Genomic DNA, 24,144 nt, shown 5'->3' with positions numbered 1-24,144 from the left:
GAAAATAACCTAGAAATCTCATGAGCAATGGTTTCTTCTCTTTACATGCTAGTCTCATTAATAATTGTTCATAATAAATGTTCATGCAAAGCAGTGTCTGCTTACAGATTTATGTAGTCCTCATAATTTGATTTTAATTTTTGTGCTCAAATCCCCTTTTGCTCGTACAGTGTTCAAAATTACTCCTAAAGCAAGGTACTATACAGTACTGCCGATGATCCTACACAGCTGATTTAGATTTCACTTAATCAATATAAGCTCCAAGGTGTAATTCACAAAATATTTTTTTTAATCCATTGGAAGATGCTTAACCCTTTTACCCCCTTTTACCCCCAACGCTGTTTGGAACTTTCCAACCCTTAACCCCCAGGCATTTTTTTTTTCAAGCACATCTTGCAATATATTTTTTTTCTTTAATTGCTCTAACAGACTTAATTTTTGTCATAGAGAGGTCAGGTTGGTCTCATTCTTTTGGAAAATTCCTGAAGTTAAGTTATCAAAAATATGCAAAATAATGTAAATAGCAGTTTTTTGCAAGGACGTACCGGTGCGTCCATGGGGGTAAAGGGATGAGTTTTGTGAAATGTACCAGTACATCCATTGGGGGTAAAAGGGTTAATGCCCAGTTTGATTATAGTGCTGTCTTGTTACCTTCTCTCTAACTTTTTGGGAAGGTTATATTTTGATAGACGTGTATTTGTTTGTATGTCTGTTTGTGTGTTTGTGATTCGCATAACTCAAAAACTATTTTACCGAATCTCATAAAATTTGGTGAGGTGATTGACCTTAATCCAAGGGTAATTTGATTAGATTTTGGAAGCGATTGGACCATAGGTCAAGGTTAAGATCATGAAAATATAAAAAACATCTTTTTGCTATATCGTGGTCAATTTTTATCTGATTTGCATGAAACTAGTGCCGAAATGTGCATATTTCAGTTGCCTATCTTGTGATATACAATATGAAATAGGCAAAGGTATGCACTCTACTGGGTGTCCATTCTAGTTTATATTTTATTTTGGTAAGCAAAATAAGCATTTTATTTTTCTTTTTGACAGAAAGCCTTGATGGTTTGAAGACCCATACGGAAGAATTGACAGCTAGTAAATCTCGCATACAGAAGAAATATGATGAATACTGCTGTCGGTGCTAAAATCAATCAGCTAAAAGTAAGTTCTTTTGTACTTGCAAGATTTTATTGTCTAGTTTTGAAAGCACTTCATATTTTCAATGGTACTGTATCTGTATTTTCATATATTTTGTTATATTTTCTTGAGGTTATTGTGGATTTGATCATCATATTTCTGTTATCAAATTTCCAAAATTTTTCAAAGAAAAAACAATCACAATTGTCAGTTTTTACGAGTTATTTTGAAAAATTTTGGGGTTTAGTAAAATAAGGTAGGTTACGTTATTTGCATTAACGGAGCTGAAAAAGATTGAAGTAATTTTTTTGGGTGTTTCCTAGAGGTGAAAAATAAGGGCCCATAAGCATTTGATATTCCATGTTTGTGTTTAAGGGATTTTCAGAAATAATATGCACTTTTAAATGACATAAGGTATAGTTTCTCTCATGTATAGATGCCTATTGTTAACCGAGAAAAAGTGAAATAGAGAAGGAATTCATATTTGATTCAGTTTACCATTAATGAGAGCTTTCCAGGTTGCTGTGACCCAGCGAGAAGCAGAGTTGCAGCGGTTAAGACAACAGCTTCATCGGAGGTCTTGCAATGCCAGCAGCTGTACAACCAGTTCAGGGGGATGTCTCTCAGGTTATAGAACAGGTACAATACCATTTTTGATAGGAATGCATTTTTCAATATTAATCTTACCCGATAATCATGTAGCTGTCAACTCTGTTGCCGACAGAAATCTACGGTCGGGATACGCCAGCGATCGCTATACAGGTGGGGGTGAACACCACAGCGCCATCTGTGGTCAGGTACTCCAGTACTTCTTGTCAACACCACCTCAATTTTTCCTCTGTCGTGCCTCCGGCTAGACCTACATGGATACGCTGTTGATTCTGGAGTTATTGCTCACGATTTGGTGATGTATTTGCTCTAGAGTTTAGCCTTCGCTATTCAGGAAGCTATATCATTAGCTTAGCAAGTTTTTGGAATTAATTTGATTTAATTTTTGATTTATTTTGGTACGAAGAGAGTATGAACTCTCTTTCACTTTTAAATGGCCGACCCTTCCCTTAGACGGAAGTGTTGGTGTCGAAGAGAGTATAGACTCTCTTAATTTTGCTTAACAAAGTTATAGATTTATTTTATATCTCTCTGCCTTTTATAGGCCTCTTTGATTAACTTCCTTTTATTATAAACTTATTAAAATTAATTTTTATATTTGTTTATATTCGACCTTTCCTAATAGTAGGCGGTCTTTTCTTGGAACCGAAGTTAATTAACATTGAGCCCGTCATTTCGTTTTTACCTGTTAACATATTATGCTATTTTAATGTTTTTGAAAGAATTTCTTTGATAGTCTTGTACTGTTTTCAAAGTTGAACTAACGTTTTGTTTTGTCTCTGCAGTTGTTGACGTTCAGAACGTTCAACTTGCGCTCTATCGTTACGATAGAGAGAGAGTCTATCACGGTGTCACGTTGCAGTAAGAGTAAACCGATTCTAGCGTTTTGTTCATTCTTTCTTAGCTTAAATGGTTTTAATTCTAATAAAGGAACTTTTTATTTGGGAAATCTTTCAGTTTTTTTCCTTTAACAATAATATGTTTTAACGATATATATAATTGGGCTCTTCTCTCAGGTGCTAAGTCAAGAGAGAGAGAGAGAGAGATAGAGACGGAGGGAGAGAGAGGAGGATAAACGTTTCGTTCAAGCGGGTAACGTTGTTATCGTTTTTGCTCTTCTCCCTAGTCTCTTTAGGGGAAGAAGGTAAACGTTTCTAGAGTTTTATTCTTGTTCTCAGGCTTTATGCGGTGAGAGATTTTAAACGTAGTTTATTTGATCTAGTGTTTAGTCTCTTTTCCAGCCACTGAATTATTTATCTTTCATTATGTTTTTCTGTTACATTGTAATACTGTTTTCGCAATTACTAACTTTTAATGAAGGATAGAATTGCGTGTTTCAGGTACAAACCACTTAAAGTTTCGAGTTCAGTGAAATAAGTGCAAACAGAAAATCAAAAGTGATAAAGTGATAAGTGCAAAGTGTTACAGTGTTGCGTTCGAGGGTTCGTCTGTTCGTGCCAGTTGTTCGCCTAGTCTGGGACCTCTTACAAGCTCCCAAGCCCAGGGGAGAAGTAATGTCGAAGGACTTATGGGTTCAGCAGGCCTTGATCGACGAACAGACGTTTCCCTCCGTGGTTTCGGGTGTTACCAACTCACGTAGCCGACGTGATCACCCCACCCACACAAAGACGAGAGAGCCCTTTTATTCCTCGTCTGCGGAAGAGGTTTCTCGCAGAAACCATGGACCAAATCTTGCAGCTTTTAAGTGCAAGTCGGTCCCTTCCGCGCAAGTCCAACTCCTAGGTGGTGCCATTAGCACAGGGTCAGTTCGGACTTGCTGCAGTACGACAACTGCACACCTCCCAGAGAGGCAAGGTGGTATCGCAACAGACAGTAACTCCGTCTGTTGCCGCACCAGCTGTTTGAGACCTTCAGTTTCAACGGACAGTAGCTCCGTTTGTTGTTGTCTTTCTTAAACTCTAGTGGTCTATGCTGCTGACAATGCAGTCTCAGCTTGCGGTGTTGATGCAGGAGTTTCAGGCAGAGAAGGTTAGCACACCTCCTCCTGCGAGCGCTCATGAGGCAGCCGCCTCAACTCCACCTCTGCGCAGTCCACCCTGCCAGACGTATGATGTTGAGGTTCCTCAACCTACCTCCACGCATGAGCTGCCGCATTGGGAGTTGCCAGATACCAGCGCTGTGCAGCAACCTCCACTTTCCTTGAGGCTGGAGCCTCTTGCTATGCGGCAACCTCCTCAACACTTGAGGCAGGAGCCTTATGCTTTGCAGCAACCTCCTCTACCCTTGAGGCAGGAGCTTCATGTGTTGCGACAACCTCCTCCATCCTCGAGGCAGCAACCTCTTGCGTTGCGGCAACCTCCACCATCCTTGAGGCAGCAACCTCAACTCTTGCGGCAGCCACCTCCACTCTTGAGGCAAGAACCTCAACTCTTGAGGCAAGAGCCTCAACTCTTGAGGAACCTCATGCTATGAGGCAGCCGCCTCAACGCATGCAGCAACCGCATTCTTCACAGCATGAGCCTCTCTCTGCGCAGCTACCTCCTCTACCCTTGAGGCAGACGCAACTCTTGAGGCAGGAACCTCACAGGAGCCTCATGCTATGCGGCATCCTCCTCAAACCATGAGGCAGGAGCCTCATGCTATGCGGCATCCTCCTCAACCCATGAGGCAGGAGCCTCATGCTATGCGACATCCTCCTCTACCCATGAGGCAGCCTCATGCTATGCGGCATCCTCCTCAACCCATGAGGCAGGAGCCTCATGCTATGCGGCATCCTCCTCAACCCATGAGGCAGGAGTCTCATGCTATGAGGAGCCTCATGCTATGCGGCATCCTCCTCAAACCATGAGGCAGGAGCCTCATGCTATGCGGCAACCGCCTCAACCCATGAGGCAGGAGCCTCATACTATGCGGCATCCTCCTCAACGCATGCGGCATAAGCCTCATCCCTTGCAGCTTGAGCCTCATCCCATGCAGCATGAGTCTCATACCATGCAGCATGAGCCTCATCCCATGCAGCATGAGCCTCATCCCATGCAGCATAAGCCGCACGCCATGCAACATGCTCTGCTTACCTTACAGCATGCTCTACATACAGCATGCTCTGCATACAGCATGCTCTGCATACCTTACCGCATGCTTCTCAGTCACACATCTTTGGTTGTTGCCAACTCACTAGACTGTCAAGCAGTTTCATCACGTTGCCTTCTAGTCTGCTGCTTTTGCACCAGTGAAACCCTCACTGAGAGAACTTAGCTTTTCTCGGATATGGTTCCTGTAGATGAGAAAGTGCTATTCTCCCTCCTTCTGATTTTCCCTTGAGGACTCTGTCATTTGGAGAGGAGCCTTTAGCTGCTTAGCCTCCTATGGACTTTTATTTAAGCATAGCATGCTTCCAGGGAGGGTAATGGTTCCACTTCAGTCGCTAACCCCGTCTGTTACCACACCTGCTCCCATAGACCTTGAGCTGTGTTGCAAGACATGCAGTCCAAGCTTAGTCCTTGTTAGAGGATTTTTTGTTTACGGAGTCAGTGTGTCACTGGGAAGACGTTCAACATCCAGCAGAAGTGACTTGTTGTGACGCAGTGCGGCAACCTCAGCAACCCGATAAGGAGTTGTCTGTACGACCCAGACAGTCTAGACAGCTTCGGGTTGTCACTGTACTTCCTCGCTTCCCCATGGTTGACAGTTCACAGACTGTGCAGCAGTACCATGATCTTGTGTCCGGCTCCGTCAGACGACTAGCTTTTAAGAGCTCCCACAAGTCGTCGCTGTCTGGAGATTCTCAGATGGACTATGGATCTGACCAAGGTACTGGGCCTCCTGGTCAATTTTGAGGAGTCCCAGCTCGTCCCATCCCAGACCATTGTCTACCTGGGTATGGATCTTCAGAGTCGAGCTTTTCGGGCTTTTCCGTCGGCCCCAAAGATATACTAAGCCCTAGATTGCATCCAGAGCATGCTGAGAAGGAACCGATGCTCAGTCAGGTAGTGGATGAGTCTAACAGGGACACTTTCATCGCTGGCCCTGTTCATCGAGTTAGGGAGACCCCACCTCCCCCCCTTCAGTATCATCTAGCGGCTCACTGGATAAAGGACATGACGCTAGAGACGATCTCAGTTCCTGTTTCCGAAGAGAGGAGGTCTACTCTCACGTGGTGAAAGAACAGCTTTCTTCTCAAGGAAGTCTACCTTTGGCTGTTCAGAAACCCGACCGCCGTCTCTTCTCTGACGCATCAGACACGGGCTGGGGTGCGACTTTGGACGGACAGGAATGCTCGGGAACATGGAATCAGGAGCTAAGGACACTTCACATCTATTGCAAGGAGCTGTTGGCGGTTCATCTGGCCTTGATAAACTTCAAGTCCCTCCAGCTTAACAAGGTGGTGGAGGTGGACTCTGACAACACCACAGCCTTGGCTTACATCTCCAAGCAGGGAGGGACTCATTCGTGGAAGTTGTTCTAGATAGCAAGGGACCTCCTCATCTGGTTAAAAGATCGAAAGCTCACGCTGGTAACGAGGTTCATTCAGGGCGATATGAATGTCATGGCAGATCGCCTTAGCCGGAAGGGTCAGGTCATCCCCACAGAGTGGACCCTTCACAAGAATGTTTGCAGCAGACTTTGGGCCCTGTGGGGTCAGCCAACCATAGATCTGTTCGCTACCTCGATAACCTAGAGGCTCCCGTTGTATTGTTCTCCGATTCCAGACCCAGCAGCAGTTCACGTGGAGGCTTTTCTGCTGGATTGGTCCCATCTCGACCTGTATGCATTCCCGCCGTTCAAGATTGTCAACAGGGTACTTCAGAAGTTCGCCTCTCGCAAAGGGACACGGCTGACGTTGGTTGGCTCCGCTCTGGCCCGCGAGAGAATGGTTCATAGAGGTACTGCAATGGCTGGTCGACATTCCCAGGACTCTTCCTCTAGGAGTGGACCTTCTACGTCTACCTCACGTAAAGAAGGTACATCCAAACCTCCACGCTCTTCGTCTGACTGCCTTCAGACTTTCGAAAGACTCTCAAGAGCTAGGGGCTTTTCGAAGGAGGCAGCCAGAGCGATTGCCAGAGCAAGGAGGACATCCACTCTCAGAGTCTATCAGTCTAAAGGGGAAGTCTTCCGAAGCTGATACAAGGCCAATGCAGTTTCCTCATCCAGTACCACTGTAACCCAGATTGCTGACTTCCTGTTACATCTAAGGAACGTAAGATCCCTTTCAGCTCCTACGATTAAGGGTTACAGAAGTATGTTGGCAGCGGTTTTCCGCCACAGAGGCTTGGATCTTTCCACCAACAAAGATCTACAGGACCTCCTTAGGTCTTTTAAGACCTCAAAGGAACGTCGGTTGTCCACTCCAGGCTGGAATCTAGACGTGGTCCTAAGGTTCCTTATGTCATCAAGATTTGAACCTCTCCAATCAGCCTCTTTTAAGGACCTCACATTAAAAACTCTTTTCCTCGTGTGCTTGACAACAGCTAAAAGAGTAAGTGAGATCCACGCCTTCAGCAGGAACATAGTTTTCACATCTGAAACGGCTACATGTTCCTTGCAGCTCGGTTTTTTGCTAAAACGAGCTTCCTTCACGTCCTTGGCCTAAGTCGTTCGAGATCCCAAGCCTGTCCTTCTTGGTGGGGGACGAACTGGAGAGAGTACTTTGCCCAGTTAGAGCTCTTAGGTACTATCTAAAAAGGTCATAACCTTTACGAGGACAATCAGAAGCCTTATGGTGTGCTATCAAGAAGCCTTCTCTTCCAAGGTCTAAGAACTCAGTTTCTTACCTATTCAGGCTCCTGATTAGGGAAGCACATTTTCATCTGAAGGAAGAAGACCTTGCTTTGCTGAAGGTAAGGACACATGAAGTGAGAGCTGTGGCTACTTCAGTGGCCCTCAAACAGAACCGTTCTCTGCAGAGTGTTATGGATGCAACCTATTGGAGAAGCAAGTCAGTGTTCGCATCATTCTATCTCAAAGATGTCCAGTCTCTTTACGAGAACTGCTACACCCTGGGACCATTCGTAGCAACGAATGCAGTAGTAGGCGGGGGCTCAGCCACTACATTCCCATAATCCCATAACCTTTTTAACCTTCTCTTGAATACTTTTTATGGGTTGTACGGTCGGCTAAGAAGCCTTCCACATCCTTGTTGATTTGGCGGGTGGTCAATTCTTTCTTGAGAAGCGCCGAGGTTAAAGGTTGTGATGAGGTCCTTTAGTATGGGTTGCAGCCCTTTATACTTCAGCACCTAAGAGTCGTTCAGCATCCTAAGAGGACCGCTACGCTCAGTAAGAAAGACGTACTTAATAAAGGCAGAGTAATGGTTCAAGTCGTCTTCCTTACCAGGTACTTATTTATTTTATGTTATTTTTGAATAACTAATAAAATAAAATACGGGATACTTAGCTTCTTTGTTAACATGTATGCTGGTCTCCACCCACCACCCTGGGTGTGAATCAGCTACATGATTATCGGGTAAGATTAATATTGAAAAATGTTATTTTCATTAGTAAAATAAATTTTTGAATATACTTACCCGATAATCATGATTTAATTGACCCACCCTTCCTCCCCATAGAGAACCAGTGGACCGAGGAAAAAATTGAGGTGGTGTTGACAAGAAGTACTGGAGTACCTGACCACAGATGGCGCTGTGGTGTTCACCCCCACCTGTATAGCGATCGCTGGCGTATCCCGACCGTAGATTTCTGTCGGCAACAGAGTTGACAGCTACATGATTATCGGGTAAGTATATTCAAAAATTTATTTTACTAATGAAAATAACATTTTTCCCATTAGTTATTGGTAGTTATACAATTATCCTTCTAATTTCAGTGTGGCTAGATGTAAGGTATTGTATTCGATTATATGTAGACTGCATGAGGTGATAACACAGGTGAAAAATTGAAAGTATTTTAAATTTATTAATTCATTTGTAAAAGCTCCAGAGGTGAATGAAAATTGAACAATTTACAGGATAATATTTTACATAACTGAATCTGTCACATTGTTGACAAAGGATTGATCGGGTAAGTGATTGCCAAAGAGGTTAACCCTTTTACCCCCAAAGGACGTACTGGTACGTTTGACAAAACTCGTCCCTTTACCCCCATGGACATACCGGTACGTCCTTGCAAATAACGGCTAATTACTTTTTTTGCATATTTTTGATAACTTTTTGAGAAACTTTAGGCATTTTCCAAAATAATGAGACCAACCTGACCTCCCTATGACGAAAATTAAGGCTGCCAGCGCAATCTAAAAAAGAAAATATTGCAAAACGTGCTTGAAAAAGAAAAATGCCTTGGCGTTAAGGCTTGGAAAGTGCCAAATAGCTTGGGGGTAAAAGGGTTTTTTGGGCTCAAGCCATGTCGTCCTGATGGAAGTTCCTTAAAGGCAGCTTCCTAGGGTATATTACAACTACAGCGATATTCCCAGAGAATTTACCTTCAGGTACCCAGAATTCTAACTCCTGGAGCGAGTATCCCTAAAAAAGACCTTAGGGATATCGTAAATATCAGTGGACGTATTCTTGACACGCCTCATAGCAATCTATACCCCGAATAGAGTTAACACTTCGTAGGGGTAAAATGGCAAGAAAACGAAAACGATAAGAAAGGGGGGAGCCGTTCATAAGGCATCCCTCCTCACCGCTTCGAAAGCGTGCCCTGCGCCGCTCACGGCGCCATCTGTATTCCTTTTTGCGTAGCTCTACGACTCGGTGTATTTTCCCTGTTTACTACCTAATCTTGGAATTTTCTCGTTTATAATGCTTTCTCCAACTTCTTCTGCCTCGGATAAGTTGAGTATTATTTCTTTTATGTATAAATGTAGGCTCTTGGTTAAAATTAAAGTTATTAAAAGAGTTATCTTTGATACAAGAGCTGTTGCCTGCTGGAGGCATCATGGATGCTGTCGCTCGCTAGAATAGGATTTATTTGTTAGCAAGAGCGACGTTCCCAGCCCCCTTTGCGCTTAAATATTAGCTACTTAGCTTATTTAGGAATTCTGTTATGATGCGATAGTAATGTGCCTGGCGAAATTACCAAGGCTACCAACACTAGTCTTCGTAGGCTAGTTGTTGGCCTATGTACTTCCTGCATGATAATTAGTCTTCCAAATGTGAATTTATTGCTTTAAGCGTTAGGCAACGTTATACATATTAGTCCTTTTCGAGTACCTTCCAAGATAGTATTGATATGAGTTTCGGTGAATTAGGTAATCGATTCTCTTAGTGCCTAGGCTAGGTTGTCTTAGGTCATTATAATATTATCTGTTCCCCGTTTGCTCCCTTCTCTTAGGGGAAGGGGCAAACCCTTTCCCTCTGTTTAAGCCTTAGGCTTAACTCTAGTGGTTTATTTGAATTAATCTTCAAATATATCTATGCTGGGGTAGTACTGTACCTTCCCGTTCCAACAGTATTGGTTCAGAGGGTGACAGTACAACAGTGTTTAGTCTGAGCCCGGTTTGTCTGGCATGGGGCAGAGTCTCCCTTGCCGATTGACTCGGGCACTAAGGGTTCCCCCCTTAGTCCACCTTGTTGGGTTCCAGTAGTGATCCCTTTACTCGGTGACTCATCAGACTGTCCTTGCCGTTCCGGTCTCGGGATATGTTCCCTTTTCTGGAAAGGCAATTCCTTCCTTGCCGTGGTTCGTGGGAGGCAGCCAGTAGTGCCGGCCTCCCTCTCGGGTCTTTCTCTACTGAGATGAACTGTCTTAGTTTGGAATGACCCTTAACCAAGGTAAGGTTGGATAGGACCCTCTGTCCTTCCCTTCTCTTTTTCCGTTCATTGTGTCAGTCGTCTTCATCCTTGCCTAGCCTAGGTTGGGATGAGGAACTGACGTGGTCTCCTGTCGGCCGGCAAAGTGTGCCGACCGGCAGAGACCATTACTGTGAGTGCTGCCCGGTCCTTTCTTGGTCCCTCTATCGCTGCCGTCTGAAAATTCAGTAAGCAGCGGTTAGGAAGCTTGACATAGTGTCTCCCCTTCCTTTCGGCACTCTTTCGGGTGCCGGGCTCAGAGACTTATAGTCTCTTAACCCGGCACTCACTCTTTTGTCTTAGTATGTGTTGTCCTTGCCGGCCGCCGGCCTACAGGCCGGCTGTCGGTGGGGAGGGGTGTTCTCCAGTTCTCTTGCTGTCGGTCGGCGTTGGGTGTATACCTTTGCCGGCCGGTCTATTGCTCATCTGCCGGCCACTACAAGTGGGGCCGGCAGCCGAGTGCTGCCTAGTGTGTGGGGGCTAGCCGGCAGGGTTTGTTTACTGCTGCCGGCCGGCCCGCGACACTGCCCAGTCAGCCGGCCACTAAGTATGATGGCCGGCAACTCTGTGCAAACCGGGTGGCTACGGTCTGGCAACCACTGCCGGCCGGTTCAGGCATGGGTTTTGGAGTTCTCCCCAATAAAGGTGATCTGAGGTTGTGTACTTGAGATCTGCCTTTCCAAAACAAGGGGGGGGGTGCTGAGCGGCAGTAGCCGGCTGGCATACCACCCTCAAGTACTGTATCAGTCCTCTCTTGGTGGTATATTCAACCAAAGGAGTTCATGATGTAGTAGGTTACAACACTGTCTTTTCTATCTTACTTGTGTTACTGGTATAATCACCTGGTGTCGCCTTACAAGGATAAAAGATAATTCTTTTATTCCTGGCCGAATGGTATTATTTTACCTTAGGTGTGAGCTACACCTAATTTCCTTCGGAAATACGTTCTCTGGTTATTCTAGTAAAGACTAACTATGTGACTTGGCCGGTGGGCTTCCACAGGTGTTTGTGTGGGTTTCACAAGTAGGTGTCTTTCCCTTATTCTTTTGTTGAATACTCATTTGTTACATGTGAATTAAAATTCACTTGATATTCATGGAAATTTTCTTCTTTTACAGGAGGAGCATCCGAAGTGTGATAGTGTCTTCTGCAATGTCCGCAGTAAGAACTTTTGCGGACATACCTCGTGTAGGAGGCACGCAGCTTGTGCAGCCTCCAATGATGAACATCGTTACTGGGATCCGCAGGTATGTGCTGTATGTACTAACCTGCTATCAGAGGCTTTTGAATCCCCTAGGTCGGCGGAGTCAAGAGATGCAGCGAGGGAGAGGCTTCGTGTTTGGGTAAGGGGTTTTCAGAAAAACACCACTGGACCTTATCTTCCTAACGAGAAGATGAGGGCATACCTTTTCCCCAAGGCTTCCCCTGATGCTGTTGTTCCCCAGCCTCGGCCGGAGATCCCTCTGATCCAGATCCCAGTGGAGGAGGATGTCGCTGACGCCTTGCAGGACATCCAGTTGGACGACAAGATGTCCGACTTGTCTGATCGTGCGGAGCAGGATCTCCTCGCAGAGGGCGAGGAGCAAGATCGAGATCCTATTGCTGTGGAGGAAGAGGTTTCCGTTTCATCAGACGTGCCGGTTCAGGTCCCTGAACCTATCCCCTCTACCTCGTCCGCTCTTCCAGCAGAGCTTGGACAGGCTCTCTCTTCCATCGTTGGTATGATCCAACAGATGCAGAAGGAGAATAATCAGAAGGCCGCTACTTTGGAGCTCCAGATGCAGAAGATCACAGCATCACGTGGACCTCCAAAGAAGCTCAACGTTAAGGACCTTCCTCTGTGCTCGGATGCCAACCCGTGGAGATATGCCGAGCACATGCCGATGACGATTGGGAAGATCGTCATGTCGGAGAAACTGGGTTCAGTTCCCCTTGAGGAGGTGGAATTCTGGCCCAGTAGAGGGGCCTACCCGGACTGCTATGTCCGTTTGAAGAAGGAGCCGGTTTCGAAGGAGGAGACGGAACCAAAGGAAGTGATTATCCTAGATCACTCCAAGGCTCAAGCCACCTTGACAGCTGCTTTAAAGGAGAGGGGGTTCTCAAACTCGAAGGTTGCCGCCTTGAGCAAGAAACACCCCTCCTTTGTATCCTCCCCAGCTAGGGCCTTCCCCTTTATGCAAAAGGGGTTTGCGGCCGTCATCAAGGCAGTTGAAGCTGGCAAGCCGTGCCCGTCCTTGGAGGAATGTAAACCTCTATCGCTGGCATTGCCAATGGATAACAAGGACTGGAAGGAGGTGCACCTTACTTTCTCGGTTGGGAAGTTAGACGCCGACATTGCAGGTCAGCAGTTCGGCGAAAACCTTCCCAAGTTGTCGGAATTCCTTCTTCGGAGGGAATTGGACACAAAGGAGCGCCTGGCAGCCTCGATGTCTCTCCAGACCAACATGGAGACGATGGCTAGCGACCCCAAGATGCCAGAGATGTTCATGGTTATGGCCAAAATCCATCTGGCCACAGTAACCAAGGACCTCTATTGCTTTGTGAAAGCAAGGAGAGCCTGTAGGGAGTTTGTGTTTGCCTCGGCCACAGTGAGGCACGAACCCAAGAGGCTAATTTCATCTAACATCTGGGGTAAGGATCTCTTTCCCAAGGACGTGGTCAAAGAGATCGTGGACAAGGCCGCCACTGAGAACCGCAATCTTCTCCTGAAGTGGGGCCTGTCCCTTAAGAGGAAGTCTTCTCCGGATGAGGGCCCTCAGCCGAAAGGAAAGGCGAAGAAGTCAAGGTTTTCCTCCCGTCCAGCCAAGTCCTTCAAACAGCAAAGACCACAGCAGCAACAGCCAGCTTTGCCTCCGGTTCCACAACTGGTAGCCCAGACCCCGACCACCTTCCAATGGGTTCCCCAAGCAATGTCATCAGCTTCCCCTGCATTCAATCCCGTGTTCGAGGGACAGTCGACCACGTTTCGTGCAAGACCCAGAGGAGCAGCTAGAGGGTCATCAAGACGCCCCTCTAGGGGACGAGGATTCAGAGGTGGTCGCGGCCAGGGAGGCAAGACTGCAGGACAGTCAAAGTGAAGTGTCGCCGGTAGGTGGGAGACTTCAGTATTTCCGGGATCGCTGGACCTTCGATCCCTGGGCCCACAGCCTTCTCAAAAATGGACTGGGTTGGAGTTGGTACAGTACTCCGCCCCTGTGCCCTCAATTTTTCCAACACTCCACCCCCGTTTTGGAGGAGTACATCCAAGATCTGTTGGAGAAAAAGGTGATCAGGAGGGTAAAGTCCATCAAGTTCCAAGGGAGGCTGTTTTGTGTTCCCAAGAAAGACTCGGGGAAACTCAGAGTCATTCTGGACTTGTCACCACTCAACAAGTTCATAGTGAACCACAAGTTCAAAATGCTAACGTTACAACACATAAGGGCCTTACTGCCCAAGAGGGCATATACCGTCTCCATCGACTTGTCAGACGCATATTGGCACGTTCCAATAAGTCGTCGTCTCTCCCCCTACCTAGGATTCAAGCTACAACAAAAACTTTACGCTTTCAGGGCGATGCCCTTCGGACTAAACATAGCCCCAAGGATCTTTACGAAGCTTGCGAGCGCAGCTCTCAAACAGTTACGCCTAAAAGGGTTCCAGGTAGTAGCCTACCTGGACGATTGGTTGGTGTGGGCAGCATCCAGAGCAGAATGCTTGCAAGCTTCCCTACAAGTGATTCAGTTCCTGGAATATCTAGGCTTCATGATCAACAGAAAGAAGTCTCGTCTTTCTCCAGCTCAGAGGTTCCAGTGGTTGGGAATTCACTGGGATCTAGTGTCACACCGTCTTTCCATCCCGATGTCAAAGAGGAAGGAAATAGCAGGGTCTGTCAGGAGACTTCTAGGTTCCGAGAGGATATCAAGACGCGAACAAGAGAGGGTTTTGGGCTCTCTTCAGTTTGCATCAGTAACAGACCCTGTGCTAAGAGCACAGCTAAAAGATGCAGCGGGAGTATGGAGAACCTTTGCATCGAAAGAGCGAAGGGACGTAAAGAGACCGGTCCTACTTCGGCTACGTTCTCTTCTCAGACCGTGGTCTCAAGCCAGTCGTCTAAAGAGGTCTCTACCTCTTCAGCCACCCCCCCCGTCAGTGACAATCCACACAGACGCCTCAAAGGTAGGGTGGGGGGGTCACTCCCATCGGAAAAAAGTGCAAGGAATCTGGTCCAAGCTATTTGGGACCTTTCACATAAACTTTCTAGAAGCTATGGCAGTACTTCTGACCCTGAAGAAAGTATCCCCACGTCACTCGATCCACGTAAGGTTGGTACTGGACAGCGAGGTGGTTGTGAAATGTCTGAATCGGCGGGGATCGAGATCCCCACCTCTCAACCAGGTGATGTTAGCCATATTCCGACTGGCGGAGAAGAAGAAGTGGCACCTGTCAGCAGTTCACCTTCAAGGAGTCCGGAATGTGACCGCGGACGCTCTATCCAGGATAACACCGATAGAGACAGAATGGTCCCTAGACGCAGGATCATTCTCTTTCATCTTGAGTCAAGTCCCAGAACTGCAGATAGACCTCTTCGCGACGAAGGACAACAAGAAGCTGCCGAAATATGTGTCCCCATATGTGGACCCCGCGGCAGAAGCAATAGATGCGATGTCCCTCGATTGGAACAGATGGTCCAGGATCTACCTGTTTCCCCCTCACAATCTGATGTTGAGGGTCCTCAACAAACTGAGATCCTTCAAGGGAGTAGCAGCAATAGTGGCCCACAAGTGGCCGAACAGTGTATGGTTCCCTCTGGCTCTGGAACTACGACTGAAGTTCCTACCGCTCCCGGACCCAGTTCTGTCCCAGCAAGTCCAGAAGTCGACTGTCTTCGCTTCATTACAGAAGACCCGAACCCTGCAGCTCATGATTTTCTCTCCCTAGCGGTGAAGAAACGGTTCGGAATCTCGAAAGATAGTATCGACTTCCTGGAAGAATACAAGTGTAAGTCTACTAGGAGGCAGTACGAATCTGCATGGAAGAAATGGGTAGCCTTTGTCAAAGATAAGAATCCGCACGAGATCTCTACGGAGTTCTGCCTATCCTTCTTCATTCACCTCCACGAACAGGGGCTGGCGGCGAACACAATTTCTACATGTAAGTCAGCTCTAACAAGACCCATTCTATATGCCTTCCAGGTAGACCTCGCTAACGAAATGTTTAATAAGATCCCAAAGGCCTGTGCTAGGCTTAGACCATCAGCTCCTCCAAAGCCTATTTCATGGTCATTAGACAAAGTCCTTCATTTTGCCTCATTACTAGATAATGAGGAATGTGCATTGAAGGACCTGACTCAAAAAGTGATCTTCCTTTTTGCCCTTGCTTCTGGGGCCAGAGTTAGTGAGATTGTGGCCCTCTCGAGAGAGGAGGGCCGAGTTCAGTTCCTGGATGGGGGAGAATTGAACCTGTTTCCGGACCCTACGTTTCTCGCTAAGAACGAGTTGCCCACCAACAGGTGGGGTCCCTGGAGAATCTGCCCTCTGAAAGAAGATGCATCTCTATGTCCCGTAGAATGCCTTAAGGTCTATCTTCGTAGAACTTCAGACTTCCATGGGGGCCAACTATTCAGAGGAGAAACTTCGGGCTCGAATTTATCTTTAAATCAACTTAGGGCGAAAATTACATATTTTATTCGCAGAGCGGATCCTGACAGTTCACCCGCAGGTCATGATCCGAGGAAAGTTGCTTCATCTTTAAACTTCTTTAATTTTATGGATTTCGAACACCTTCGTTCATACACTGGCTGGAAGTCTTCCAGGGTATTCTTTCGCCACTATGCTAAGCAAGTGGAGCAGCTAAAGAGGTCTGTGGTAGCAGTTGGTTGCGTCGTTGGCCCTGCTGTTTAACTCTGCGAGGAACAGCGGAATCATTTGGGACTTGGATTCCTGGGTGAATAGTTAGTTATATATGCTGATATAACTGGTAGTGTAGGCTCTCAGAGCCCACAATGACTGTTCCAACGTGATGGTGATGGTAACATAAGTACAGACAGGGTGCCAAGCGTTTGCCAACGCTATTGTCAGCAAAGTAGTAACATGGAAGTTAAGTTGGATACCGGGGTATGTGTAAGTGACACATATGTTTTCTTTCAGATAATCATTCATCCATGCACTACAGTACTTGTGAAAATTGTTGGTCATCCACCTAGCATATGTACATATTTATGGTGACCATACCTATTTATTGTTTCTCAATAAACTTGTTCTCGGGAACCTTGCGTCTCCTTCACCTATATTTTTGATTTCATATTGTTTTTTGAGCATTTAGCCTATGTATATTAATCGGGGATATCTATAATAGCCTATTCCTTAATGCAAAGCCTGGATTATACTGGCTTATACTTTCCTTAGCAATAAGGACTCCACCCCTTTCTGAGGACGGTGGTAGTAGCAAGTTTAATCCTACGTAGATATAACCTTTTGTCTATTTTTACTTCGACCAGGGTGCTGGTCGGGACTTTTCTTTTGGATACGGTAGTCCCGTAAGACTTCGCTTCATATAGAGTGAGACCACTATATGGTACTGGCTAGCGAGTGATTCATACATAGGTATATGTACTCTTCGTTCGTTTCTAGAGTCTAGTAGGACTCCTCCCTGTAGGGGGCAGGAAGCACTCTCATGGCTTATGATTAGTGAAAAGATGTATAACGGTAACATCTTAGGTCTGTCAGTCAAGTTGACTAAGAAACACTCTTGAGGAGTACGGCACGTATTGAGAATCCACAGATACAGTAATGCTCTGGTATACTTCCATCAGGACGACATGGCTTGAGCCCAAAAAACGGATTTTGAGCGAAGCGAAAAATCTATTTTTGGGTAAGATAGCCATGTCGTCCTGATGGACCCGCCCTGCTCCTTTTCAAAATAAATATGAGTGAAAAGGATAGTAGGACCCCTCCCTACATACAGTATCTGTAGCACCTCGTGTATCGCTACAAGGAATACAGATGGCGCCGTGAGCGGCGCAGGGCACGCTTTCGAAGCGGTGAGGAGGGATGCCTTATGAACGGCTCCCCCCTTTCTTATCGTTTTCGTTTTCTTGCCATTTTACCCCTACGAAGTGTTAACTCTATTCGGGGTATAGATTGCTATGAGGCGTGTCAAGAATACGTCCACTGATATTTACGATATCCCTAAGGTCTTTTTTAGGGATACTCGCTCCAGGAGTTAGAATTCTGGGTACCTGAAGGTAAATTCTCTGGGAATATCGCTGTAGTTGTAATATACCCTAGGAAGCTGCCTTTAAGGAACTTCCATCAGGACGACATGGCTATCTTACCCAAAAATAGATTTTTCGCTTCGCTCAAAATCCGTTAATGCAGTTATTAACTAGAGTGACAAGGCCTTGTTTATTTTAAGTTGGTAAGCAACATCTTTCTGGGAAACTTTGGATTGATGGAATCCAATTACCTGTATGGCAATTGTGGTTGGTGATGAGGTGTTTTCTTGCCAATGTTCCATCATTTGAAAGTTAATGCCGATCAGCTGGTAATGTCTCTCAGTCGTCGGTCCTCCTCCTCATTTTATAAGGCCATGCCCATCAGCTTATTTTGAAGGCTGCTTACAATTGTTTGCTGATCTTTATAGGAGTTTTTAAGCCACTGAACAACAGTTACTTTCAAGCATTATTGTTTATTGTACAGTAAGTGTGCAGAGAGGAGAGGTCCCCTTTTTTGTTTCATTTGTTTGATGTCGGCTACCCCCCAAAATTGAGGAAATGCCTTTGTATATGTATGCATATGTGCAGCTTGGTCCCCTTAACAGATCATATGGGTGTAATTGGCTTTATTTTAAATCAATTACTATCACACAGGCCTTTAGTGAGGTTGCCTAGGCAAGAGCTACGGTAACCGGTAGGTGCCATAACTGTCTAGTCCCTCTGTAGATGGAACCACCTCCCATAGTTGAAAGAAGATCAAGACACACACACAGTGGAGCCATTGTAGCTTTTGTTCAGGCAGATTTAGGTACCGCATGTTGTTAAGACCCAAAATCCATTAATGACAACCGATTTAACTGCTTTTCTATTTCATCAATCAAGGAAGTAACTGATGATTCAGATAGTTTGTTATTATGTCCTGTAACGGCAGTCTGTCTTTCCTCAAAGAAGACTGCACCCTTTTGTCCAGGCATCCCTAACTTGTTTTTATGCACAGGTCAAAACAAGAAGGGAATAACTGAGAGTGCAGTACTATCTTATTCTGGCTCTGAGAAACAATAGTGATATCCGTGGTATTGCTGCAACCTTGGCATTCTGCAAGAACCACTTGGAAACACAGGCACTCAGCTCAGGCGTATGAAAAGGTAGACCACCTTCACTGCATATCATTTGAAAGACTGCTCGTATAGGTCTCTGGATACTTTCTCCTTAGGTCCTGTGAAAGCCGCCCAACAGTTTATATAAAGACCCGTGCCCCTGCAGGACAGCTAGCATTTTGTTGCATCATCGATTACTTCATTGTAATTATGGTATGAGAGTAGAGTGAATGGTTTCCTCTTTATTCTCTTGGGAATACCTACATTGATGACTACATATGCAGGTAAACTCCCCACTGTGGGCAGATATATTATCCAATAACTTTGATGATGTTCTTACAAAAGGCCAATTTTGTTAGGTTGTGATTCCGTCACTTACTTTATTTCAAATAAGGCTGTGTGTCCTGCTCTTCGGTTCTCTCATGAGCCAAGCATGAATGGATACTTTGGGCTAGGGGTTAGATAGACGCCCTAAATTTTATAGCTTAAGAATTTCTAAGGAAGATTCCCATATAAGTGACAAGCGTTTGTATTTGCGTAGAAACAAACTACTGTACTAATTTCAAAATTAATTAATAATTATCCTAGATATACAAACTTGAATCATTACCTCGGCCAATAAATTTGGAAGGAGGTTATGTTTAACCTCCTGTTTGTGTGTGTGTTTGTTTGTGAACAGCTTTCTGGCCACAATTTTTATCGTAGAGAAATGAAACTTACAGGGAATACCTGATATGTAAAACAAGCAGGAAATAACTAAATTTTGGAAGGGCACGGTCACGCAAAATGTCCAATTCATGTAATCAGCCACAATTTTGTACATCGTTGTCACAGAGACTTCAAACTTGGTTTATATTTGAGTGTATGAAATCCACACCAATTAATACATGTTAAGGTCAAAGGTTAAGGGCAAGCAAAAGGTCGAGAAATAAGCTGTTGTGACGGAGGACTGCACTCTACTGAATTCCCCTCTAGTTTATTCATATTTCCCAACTCATTCACGCTACAAGTCCTGACCAAGAACAGAGTGATAGCAAAGGAGCTAGCTCTGACACCCTGAGCTAGGTGGGAATAATCTGCAACCATACAATATTGCTAACCCCACGATATTTCATCAATTTTGTTGTAACAAAACAACAGAGGTAACCCATATAAAGAATTCAGGTTTGTATAGCTAGGAAAAACACAACTTTCTTTTAAAATTTGTAGTATTTTGGCCGTAAATAATCTTGGCTTTTGATCATATATGTTCTGACATGAAAACAAATCTCTTGTTCTTAAAACAGGAGAAACTTCATTACAAAATGATATTCTTTGATTTTTTATTTCCATCTACATACATCAATTCTACTGCCATTCATACATCAATTCTACTGCCATTTCCTCTTCATGCTGCTTATTTTATCTGTTGAGATACTACCGCTAGAGTTATATTGTACTACACTAGATCCCCTTCTGGTTACTGCTCATTTTCCCTTCACCTACACATACACCGAATAGTCTGGCCTTTTCTTTCCCATTCTCCACCGTCTTCATTCACCTGACAACACTATCACCAAACAATTCTTTTTTGCTTAAGGGGTTAACTACTGCACTGTATTTGTTCTGTATCTACTTTCTACATGGTAAGGATAGAAGAGACTCTTTAGCTATGGTAAGCACCTCTTTTAGGAGAAGGATACAGTACTCTAAAATCAAACCATTGTTCTCTAGTCTTGGGTAGTGCCATAATTGTACCACTGTCTTGGGTTAGAGTTCTTTCGCTTGAAGGTACACTCGGTCACACTTCTGTTTCCTTATTTTCTTTCCTCACTAGACTATTTTCCCTGCTGGAGCCCTTTGGGCTTATAGCATCCTGCATATTCAATGAGGGTTGTAGCTTAGCTAGTATTAATAATAATGATAATATTTATATGTAATTTCAACAGGTATGGACATTTTCCTAACCCTAAAATGATGGTTAGAGATTTTATTCTTGTGCCTCTGATATTTTGTTAGTCATTTTATTAGTAAAGAGTCTTTTCTTATGTATTTGTTTACACTTTTGATAACAATCTTCAATCAATCTTGGTAAATCTGAATGATCCATCTTCTTTCAGGATGTCTGAGAAACTAAGTTGCTCAACTGAGGTGGATTAAATAGCGTTTTGCACGGTCTGCTCGTTAATCCTGTTGCTCCGGACACTTTCCAAACACAGAGCTTTTCCAGGTATGGTAATATACTCTTCCATTTAGTTCATTGGTTTCCAAGAGACCAGATGTAAGTTGATTTTCACTCTATAAAGGGAGGCTCTTAACTTCCAAACATCCAGATATACAAACGCAAATCCAACTGAAATTCTAAATGTCAGATATTTCATAAAAAGTTCATTATGAAATGCTGTAATTGAACAAAATTATTTCATTTAATGCAGAACTTTCATTACTTATCTGCTACCATTTTATATAATCCTTATACAGTATTAAGCTTCTGTGTGAAGTACAGTACTGAAAAGTACACTTATAAAACTACTTAACTAAGATTTTATTTTTGTAGACTGACCTAAAGTTGGAACTGACATGCCAAGAGGGAGTATTACTGCATTGTCAAAAGGGCTTATCAGTGTAAAGGTCACTTTCTATCCATTTCATGTTATTTCATAAGATTTGTCTCTCAGGAAATGTTTAGAATTAGTTTTTTATTCATACAATATATTGCTGAATTTTATATTTGACTTCTGGAGTAAAAATCCACATCATTATTTAGTAAAATTTTAGATGATTTTTATGTAATCTCATTGCAGACAGAAATGCTCCCCAGTTTCCATTTAGCGCAGTGTGCCCTTTTGAAAGGGATTGGTGCACTAGTTAAAATTTGGAGGAACTTGTAGTAATAATAGCTTTGCTTTTTAGGTATTTTTATATATACCAGTATCTATTTATTCTTCAAATATTAGAAATTACTTAAGGATTGGAGTAAAGTGTCTTTTGAAAGGATTGGTGAACTAGTTAAAATTTGGAGGGATTTGTCACATTAATAGTTTTGGTTTTTAGGCATTTCTATACAACCCTGGTTTCATTTTATGTTTAAAAGTATATTAGAAATATTTTACGTAAATGCTACTATAGGAATTTCATACTCTCAAAAGCCTAAAATTGTCGAGAAAATAAGGTCATTTAAAAAAACATAAGGACAAGGGTAGTTGGAAAGAGGCCAATACTGTAAAAAAAGAAAAAAAAAATATAATTGCATTTAGCAGAATGGTCAGCTTGGTTGATGCTGAAGATATACACTGTTTTAGAGACTGAAAGATTCATTTCTATTTTCTTTATGCAATTTTTCTGTTTCACTAACATATTCAGTATAAATACTCTCTTTATAATTGGATTTTTAGTAATGAAGCAAAATCAATTTAGAATGATGTACTGTAGTGCATTTGTTTTATACACTTTATTTGACAACTCACTCTGTAGCTTTATAACCAAAGTTTGAAACGATAGGTTGGTTTTGTAATATATTCATAAGCCGAAGGAATATTTGAGTTTTCAACACTTCCAGTTTAATGTATATAGTCATCCCCTGCTTATCGAGGATTCGCATATGAAACCTGACTATTTGTTGACTTTTCTAGTTGGAAATCAAAGTCATGGGTTCCAGGTTAGGCTTACCCTAAGTCAAAATCTAACTAAATTTGACTTACAAACAGCTTCTTGTAACCTATTATATTTGTAAGTTTAAGGACCTTCTGTACTGTTTATTTCTTCCTTTTGCAGATCTTGTGGAAGATGGGCTTCTGACGGCACCCCAGATGTTTGTCCAGCAGTTTCCAGTCTAATCGGAGCCTTGGGGCCACATCTTGGTCCCCTCGTCACCAGAGAAAGATGCTGCCGTTAGTTTGATAGCAGGTAGGTAAAATGGAAATGACCTGGGAATTTTCTAGAAATTTAATTTAAGAGATCTATTGCCTTGACTTCTCTAATCAATATAAAGTACTTATTTCTAACATTTAATGTCTGTCTTATAGATTCTGTTAACTTTTTTCTTGCTTACACTCAATACATTTGTCCCTTTCACATATGATTTATGAAAAGGTGAGTGGTATTCATATTTTAGATCAAGTAAGTAGTGTTCATAATTACCCTGAATTAGTTTAGATGGGTTGTGTCCTTACAGTCGAATATTATGATTATTATTATTACTAGCTAAGCTATAACCCTACTAGGGAAAGCAGGATGCTATAAGCCCAATAGTTCTAACAAGGAAAATAGTTTAATGAGGAAATGAAATAAGGAAACATAGAATAGTGTGCCTGAGAGTACCCTCAAGCTAGAGAACTCTAAACCCTAACCCAAGGCAGTGGAAGACCATGATACAGAGGCTATGGCACTACCCAAAAGAATAATAGTTTGATTTTGGAGTGTATCTCCTAGAAGACACTGGACACAACAACATCAACCAAGCTGATCATTCTGGTAGATGCAATTTTCATTTTCTTTCCACGCTTATGGTATTGATCTCTTCTTGTTAACTAAAAATATTTTTTAAATTTACACTTCATTAGTGAGCATCGACAATCGCACAGTTTACAAAACTAGAATTCTAAGTTACGACAAGGAAAAAACTACATTCTACACTTATAAAAAATTTAATTTTAATCGGAAATTCAACGTAGAAATATACTGTTCTCGGCCGTATTATTTTGTTTGGTCCAAAATAATATTACTCATCATTAACAATACATGAACCATATTTATTTTACAACTGGTTATCTTGTATTTATCAATCTCTCATACAGCACCAACAGCACATGAAACTCTACGGAAAATACGCGACTTTGGCTTCAAATTGGTCGACCACCCGCCTTACTCTCCAAACGTGATCCCCTCCGACTATCACCTCTTTCCACAACTGAAGAAACATCTCAAGTGAACGAAATTTCATGAGTTTTCATAACCCAGTCAAAAAAAAACAATTACGAGGATCTCAATGTGAAGCTGGGCTCTTAGGTGAGGATTCTATAGTGGCATAGCTATATCTTGCTCCCCCCAGATTGCTATTTTAGTCTCAGAGTTTAGAATCTACAAAATTTATCTTTATTTTCTAATTACTTTATCATAAATATGCAACTTCCAGTGCACACTTGTCTTCTCTTCTGTCCCATTGGAAAATTCTGGCCACAGCTTCATTATAGTTTGCAGAATCAGCAAGTCAGTCCGAAAGCTCCATTCTTGAACGAAGTAGCAAGAAATACGCGTAAAGGGAAGGAACGAACACTGCAAAGACTTTTTCGTGAGGATTACAGTGTGCCAGGCCAGGCATACGTGCCATACCCATTTCAGATCTGTTCCGTGGTCATGAACAAACAGTGAGAAATCAAAATTGTTCTCTAGTCTCAGGTAGTGCCATAGACT

General features: G+C 43.6%; 1 long non-coding RNA gene across 1 annotated transcript; it reads left to right on the top strand.

The window, feature by feature from the left end:
• Positions 1-1,050: 1,050 nt before the first annotated feature.
• LOC137637363 (uncharacterized) lies at positions 1,051-23,860 on the top strand. Its single transcript, XR_011043588.1, has 5 exons — positions 1,051-1,169; positions 1,664-1,784; positions 20,853-20,962; positions 22,507-22,638; positions 23,529-23,860. It is a non-coding gene; the product is annotated as an uncharacterized lncRNA (long non-coding RNA).
• Positions 23,861-24,144: the final 284 nt, after the last annotated feature.

Source organism: Palaemon carinicauda, unplaced genomic scaffold (genome assembly GCF_036898095.1).
Source record: "Palaemon carinicauda isolate YSFRI2023 unplaced genomic scaffold, ASM3689809v2 scaffold69, whole genome shotgun sequence".
NCBI lineage: Eukaryota > Metazoa > Arthropoda > Malacostraca > Decapoda > Palaemonidae > Palaemon > Palaemon carinicauda.
The sequence above is the reverse complement of the archived record's forward strand: the minus strand, read 5'-3'. Positions and strand labels throughout refer to the sequence as shown.